This window comes from Hoplias malabaricus, chromosome Y (assembly GCF_029633855.1).
Source record: "Hoplias malabaricus isolate fHopMal1 chromosome Y, fHopMal1.hap1, whole genome shotgun sequence".
Classification (NCBI taxonomy): Eukaryota; Metazoa; Chordata; class Actinopteri; order Characiformes; family Erythrinidae; genus Hoplias; species Hoplias malabaricus.
Genome location: NC_089820.1, coordinates 6,448,525 through 6,456,318, shown reverse-complemented (window position 1 = coordinate 6,456,318; position 7,794 = coordinate 6,448,525).

Genomic DNA, 7,794 nt, shown 5'->3' with positions numbered 1-7,794 from the left:
TGCGCAGTGTGAGAAGTTGGTTGCAATTTCCAAGTAAGCACAAACAGATATGTTTATTCTTTTATGTGTATTTCCAGTTTAAGTACATTTCATCAGAGAAATCTCATGGCTGTTTTGACTGGAAAACAAATAAATGAAGAGTCATCTGTTATGTCTGCAGGATCAGACCAACCCAGTGTCACAGCAAAGTGTATAATACACATGTGAGTTCACCAGAGCCTCTAAAGCACAAAGTGCACATATTGCTAAAATACCAAACCTGTGCAAACCGTGGTGGAAAGTGGAAATCATAAACCTACTCCTAACCTAAACTTAAACACTAGGAAGCACTCCAACCCTGACCCTAACCTCAGCACTCCCTAAGACTTAAACTTTGGCACTGATAAATTTCAGTAAAAAATATCAGCAATGTGTGTATTGCAGTGTCTTAGTTACACTGTAAAAAAAGCCATAGTATTTACATAAGAATAAGGAAGAAACATTGTTTTGCCATAGAATTAACATGTAAATTGTGTGACTAATGAGAGAATGAAGACTGAGATATAGCCGTATTTAAATAAAGCCAAACCGCATCCTATATTCATCCCTTAAAAGGAGACATTGCTGAAAGGACCAAAGAAATGTGCAGTATCTGGGTGCCACACTCCAGCACTCTGAACACAGGCTGATGGTGAACCTTCCTGATCAACACATCTCTCATTACAACATGCACAGAAACACAAACACACACACACAAATACACAAAATAATCACCCCAATTAAACCCAAAATCAAAACGTCAGAAGAAAAGACAATGAAACTCTGAAAGTCAGAGAAAATATGGAGAAGCAGGGCATGCTGGGAGCTCCCTAATGAGTCTAATGAGTCCTTGGACACTTGTACCGTCCCTAATGGTTTGTGTGTTTAACTGTGGAATGATGTATTTTTAAAGTAAAGAGATGTAAAAAAAAGTTGTATTTTGACTGATAAAAGTATTTACAGTATTCCACTGTTACATAAACTGCTTTCAACCTTTTTAGAGTTTACAGACATTTACTGTCATGGTTTTACAGTTTTCCACCGTACAATTCACAGACATTTTTAGTGTGTAGATATGATAAATATGTTCTTATATGTAGAAATAATGTATATTTATTAGATTCTAAACTACCTGTGTGTATGTGTATTAAAGGTAATAAAAATGTTCTATGTTTATAATAACTATATAAGTAATTATGTAATAATATTAGTGATATGAAACAAGTATCTGTAACTCTGAAAATTTTCATAGTTCAATGCCAAATTTAAACATAGTCCTCTTTTTTCTTTTTTGACCCCACTTTACCACTCTCTCTCTCTCTCTCTCTCTCTCTCTCGCTTTCTCTCTCTCTCTCTCTCTCTCTCTCTCTCTCTCTCTCTCTCTCTCTCTCTCTCTCTCTCATTCTCTCAATGTCCAGGGTCACACCAGGAATCACAGCTTGGCAGAATCCACTGTAATTGCTTTGCCCCATTAAAAACGCTTTGCTGAAATATTGCCTTCTGCTCAGATCAACTTAAGCTATATCACCCAGATCAGCCTGAGGAATGTGAGGCCTCTTTATAAGAGCATTCAGGCTTTTGGCCCTACACTCACTGGCTGGATTTTTATGGGGTTGGGATTTGGGAGTGTTATAATTTTATTATTTATACTGAAATGGGTTTGATATAATTCTGGCGATGCTTCTCCCACTGCTTCATCAATTCGTGCACTTGTTTATTTTTAAATGAATGCCTGTTGCCATGGCACGCTGTTGGATGTGGACTGAGGAAAGTCTTTTGTGTGTAGTTGCACCAGGTAAAATGAAAGACTTGCAGTTGGCCATGCCCTAAAATCTACAAAGATTCTCTTCTATCTTAATGCATGCAGGCAAGCCTTGACATAGAAACTTTTCCAGAGTTTTGGAAGGTGAGAGTAATGGGAAACCCTCAGGGTTTTCCAAGCCTAATGATCTCTGTGAAATAAACAAATACACGTCTGTAATTTTCAGTTCATTTTGTATAATAGAAACGTCTTTGAAGTCTGCAGGTACTGTAGTTACAGTCTTATTTCCAAGTTAAGTTTTGGTTGCAAACAGGGTAGAGATTTTGAATTCCATACTGAAAATGTTCCAGTGGAAAATTGCCACATGCTACAGGTTTCATCAAGTGAGCACTACCATTGTAAATTGTAAGGTCTTCAGGAGCTGAACAGAGGAATGTCAGATTAGACATTTACACTGCCACTTTTAGACAAAACTCCTACTTCTTGTACATTCAAAACCTGAATCTGTTATAGGATGGGGTGCAGTAGTGCACACTGCATGGGTCACTTTCACATATGAGAATGCACTGTTAATGCTGACCAGTTTTTTTTAAGGTTTTGAAGCAGCATGGCCAAATCACATTCAATGCTTTTGCATAGATTACAGCAGCATTGTGCTAAAGACAAAAAGGTGCTAAACTAGTTAAACTCCACTGTTTAGCAGTTTGTCTCCTCACATATATATAAACCCAATACGACTATGAATGGTGTTGTAAATAACTTTTGTTAATTTGCTACAACGGCTCTTAACAATGTATGGGATATGTTAGACAAGTGAATAGTCAGTTCTTGAAGTTGATGCTGGAAGAAGGGCACATTTAAAGATGTGAGCTATCTTGATAAGCACCAAAAAGTGATGGTGATCATTTTTAGATCAGTGCATGTCCAAGCGGCAGGCCTTGTGTTATGTTTCCATTATGCAGTGATTTGTACCCACCAAAAATATTCTAATGGAGGACAACTGGTAAACTGACAGCATGGTCATAGGTGTCCAATACTTGTGGTGCCTGTAGTAAATGAAGGCTAGCCAAACAGTTCTGAACCCACAGAAGACCCTCTGTATAACAAACTACTGAAAATGTTAATGCCGGCTCTGACAGAATGTTTTTATAAAAAGTGCATTGCTTCAGCATGGGCTCTCTACCCATGCTGACCCCTTTGTACCTCTCATGCATTAATGCTACTTGGTTGTACATGACTATGCTGGTTCTTCTTGAACCATTTTACATACTAACTTGGAAGGACCCTGTCATTTCTGGGGGGAAAAAATCAATCAATCAATCAAACAATTAATCAATTAATTAATGAATTATCTGTAACCACTTATCCAATTCAGGTTTGCCGTGGGTCCTGGGCTGAATGCGGGAACACACCCTGGAGGGATCGCCAGTCCTTCACTGGGTGACACACACACCCCCCACTTATGAGCTCCCCAAAGTAGGTGGTTAACAAGTGTTTCAGTTAATAAGAAAGCATTTGTTAAACAGTTCAGCAAAAATTACATTGAATTTTTTTATATCAAGTAATTAAGATAAAACCAGAATTAATAGCTAATATATATATATATTATATTATATATTATATAATATTATATAATATTATATTATATATATATTTGTTTATGCTTGTAGAGGTGTCTGTTAGTATAACCGGTGTGGGAGAGGTGCTTCACCCCTGGGACATTCACCACAGGAACTAAATTTCTTATAACTTTCAAAAATCTTGAACAGCTAATGCTAAAACATTCAGTTGGAGCCAGTTTATTTTAGATTTGCATGAAATACTGGACCTTCATAAATATTTAAAAGTAATTCCAACAAGCAGCAGGCAATGTAATGCTTGCCCATAACAATATATTCTGGTTATAGCCACTAATAACAGTATTACATTCCAAAAATACATAATAACCAAACAGTCTAATGTAAGAAAGCACATTTAACACCACTCAACATAAACTTCCCGCACATGTTAATGTTAAAGACTCTTGTTTATGAATTGTTCAGTTCTAGATAATTTTATATTAAATTAAGAACTGCAGAAGGTTTCTTATTATAAAAAATTCTTTAGTGTTAATTTGTTCTTCATTTCTCATCTATGGCAAACTAACACCCATTTAACCTTAAATCATTTAAACTAATAGTGTTACACTGGCTTTTTAATAGATGTATAGTTCTCGCCCTATGAGAGATAGGCAAGCAGAGAAGGGAAAACTGCCTCTCTAAATTCTGTGTATACCCAGTACATTGTCAGAAAAACTCAGTGTGGTGATACACTCAAGGGCACATTTTGTTCCTTTAATTAGGGAACACAATTGTACCTTATCCTGTTTTAACTGTATATTTTAAAGTTTTCATACACCCCATTTAATTTCTAGGACTAGTTTATTTTACACAGTTCTGTAATGATATCTTAAAAATATTCACCTCTCCTTCTGGAGAAGAGAAAAAAATGTACCTTTAGGGTACACACCCTAAACCTTTATGGCGCTTTACCACTGTATGGAACCTACACATCTTGGCTCGGCTCTTTTGCCTTTCCACTGGCCAAATCTGCTACCTGGTCTCTGGAACCAGGTACCTTTTTTAGTCCCTGCTCATGCTGGGTTCCAGCCATGCCTAAATCGTGACATGACAGAGCGCTGATTCACCAGAGAGACATGTCAATCACCACAAAATACAGAGGTTATTCAAATCCAGCACAAACTCACTGCTTGTATATTAGAATTTATAGATGTTTTCACATTAATTTTTATCTGACTCAAAATGGCAGCTCATAACTTTACCTCAAGGTGTTTTGAAGAGGTTTATATGCTCCTTGGGCTGATGGCCAAAGAAAATCTCTAGCGAAAGCCAAATGTGCCACAAGGAAACCTGATGTCAGAACTGGGGTGCAGAGCCGTGTTCAATCCAAAAAACAAAAACAACATGCAAATACACGATAAGTAAACAGCACGTAATTGTACAGATGCTGTTGTTGTGGTTTTTAAAGCCTGCAATTCCCATTAGAGATGGGGTTTTGAGACGTCACCAGCTCTATTTTGCGGGGGAGCTGTGCTAGTTGATAAGCGACAAGCTTTAAGCAAACTGAGTCAAGTAGAGCCAGACCCATGCAGTGGAAAAGCACCATTAGAGGCAATCAATAATGTACCTCTACCGTACCTTTTTTCTGAGAGTGTAGTCTAGAAACTGCGCTGCTGGAATAAGTACACCATCATCAGAAGCAGCTTCTAAAATTTACAGCCAATTACAATATAATCTTGTCCATGTTTCCTGTCCTCTTCTGCAAGCATTGTCCCTCTACAGTGAGCATAACAGTGACTGACATTTCTACCTTCCAGTGGGACAACTGTAGAGTGCATGCATGTGGCTGTTTAGCAGATGCAATCGAGCACTTGGTTTGTGTTTTCCACAAATATTCACCCTGGGTAGTGTTTTCCAAATCAGGTTCTGACTCTATCTAATTATGTTTTAGCTCCTCCCCCTTGTCATCCATGTCACCTCTGTGTAATTTGTATGTTGGCCAAGTAATGAGTGTTCTCAGCTGTGTCTGTCAGTGTTTGGTGTATTTTTACCCGTTTGTTTGCTCTTCAATTTCCCCTGCCATTGCATTGCTGTGGATTTCATGTTGTGTTGTTGAACTCTGTTTCCGTGTTCTCATAGTTTCCCTTTGTTTTCTCTGTTTGTTGCCGAGTTTGTTCTATGTTTTAATTGGTTCCCTGTTGTGTGTTTTCTTTTTTTTCCTTCTGTTTGTTTCACAGATCCTTATACTTGCCAACTCAACTCGGATTTTCATAAACTTTCCACTTCTTGTTCCTGCCAGGCTACATCCACCATATATCCAAACGTATCCAGACGAACCTTGTAATTAGTTTCCAAAATATTGCTGACACAACACTCTAGAGCAGCCACACATTAGTAAAAGGTCCCCCTGCCCAGTGCCAAGGGTCAGCCAAAGGAATGAAGACCCCCAGCATCGGGTTGTGGAGTGATGGAGCTTCATCCAATACCTTTGGCATAAGTCAGCAAGAACTAATCCACCTACATCAGTACTTGACCTCACTGTTTATGTGGAAAAGCCATCAAATCTTCACAGCAACGTTCCAGCATCTGGTCTTAAGCCTTCCCAGAACTGCAGAAGCTGTTACTGCAGTAACCAGGGAGGGGCACAGACTTTGGAAGCACTGATAACTATGGGATAGGCCTAATTGTGGCAAGGGATTTTTTCTCTCTCTCTGTAAATCTTGCTAATTACCTGTGTTAGTCATGCTCAGTGCAGTGCAACCAGGCAAGCAGTCACAGGTTGCCATAATTCTTTGGACTACTGTCTTAGAGAAGGCTCCCAATTCTGCCTTTGAATCCATAAAACAAGTCACATACTCACTGTACCAAGAAAATAATAGGTAATGGATTTTGTTTTCAGACTGATCTCAAGATGAATTTGTACATATTTGACTAAAAGACCATTCCCAGTATTCACAATATGTACAGTGGTACAGTACTGTGCAAATGTTTTAGGCACCTGAGAAAATGAGACTTAAATATCTATATACCTAAGCAGTAAGATTTGATTTGTTAAAGAAATAAAAACAAACAAAAGCTCCTAAATATACAATTAAAACAACATTATGGTATTCTGTGTGTACTATATATATAATTTTCCTTGATATTTTAATGTATTTATTGTCACTAAGTATAATGGTACACAAGCACCGTGCTTATTGAGAAGATACATGAAATGGTACAACAAATTCAAATACATTTCTGGGCAGGAGTTCAGGGTGGCTTAGGAATGTGTGTGAAGTCAAGCCCCACCCCAAACCCATCGGATAGGTGAGGGCAAGAGAAGAAAAGGGCGGAGACAGGACATAGGTGGGACTGGAGGTGGAAGTGTAGGGTATATATAGGGCTGAGGGGAGGATTTTGGACACAGTCCTACTCTCAAAATTGTATTATTACATAACTCCAACATAAATCTTCCCTGCCAAGTGTTATTTATATTCCAGGATGTTTACTTGAATATCTGGCTCCCCAACATAAACAAACATCTTAAAACTTCTCCTAATGCAAAACTAATTCTGTAAACCTAACATTGTTCATAATCTTAACTCTAAGATACAAATGCTTAGAATGCTCAGATTTATTTATTTTTTCTTTGCTTGCTTGCTTGCTAATATACTAACACTAACCCTAATCCCAACTATAACACTAACCCTTAACCTAAACCTAACCATAAATTTAACAGTAAGCATTACTCTACAAGCAGAAACTGAAGTGTTTTTGTATAATGCTACTGCTAAAAGCTAACCCTAAACTTAACCCTAACACGACAAAATACAATATTCTCCAAAGTATTAGAAACTGCAGTGTTTGTACTTCTGTAACATTCTCACAGATACAAGAACTATTTTGTAGCTTTTCTAAAGGTACATAAACAGTTTGAGTTTATTTAGTGAAACGGCACCACTAGTGGACAGGGGCTCACTTGGGAATTCTAAAACAACTACTATTTAATAATGTGTGTACACATTCTGGGAGCCCTTTTTTTGGTAAATTAATACCCGCTGTCTTATCCTGACTCCAACATCAGATTTTGAAGAACCTCACATTCCTGCATTTGTCTTCCTTTTCACCTTCAAATTAGGTCAAGTTCCTATGCTAAGCTGTTGTGTTTACTATGGCATTGGACCATCTGTTTGAATTTGAATGCGTCAGATACTGATCTCCATTGTGAGCCAGGAAACAGCTCTGCATTAAAGACCAACAGCTGAGTGTCCAAGGCTCTGTCCCTCAGCTTTGTTAGTTTAAAGATTATGTAAAAAGATTCATTGTTGGCTCAGCCGTCCACTCAAAGCCACTCAATTAGCATTTAGCCAGGTAGCGCTCAGTGGGATATTAGCCTAATCATGCCATTCACATTCACACCTTAGGCCAAAGGAACTTAATTACTCAAGCCAAGCGCTATCTGACTGTCCAAAC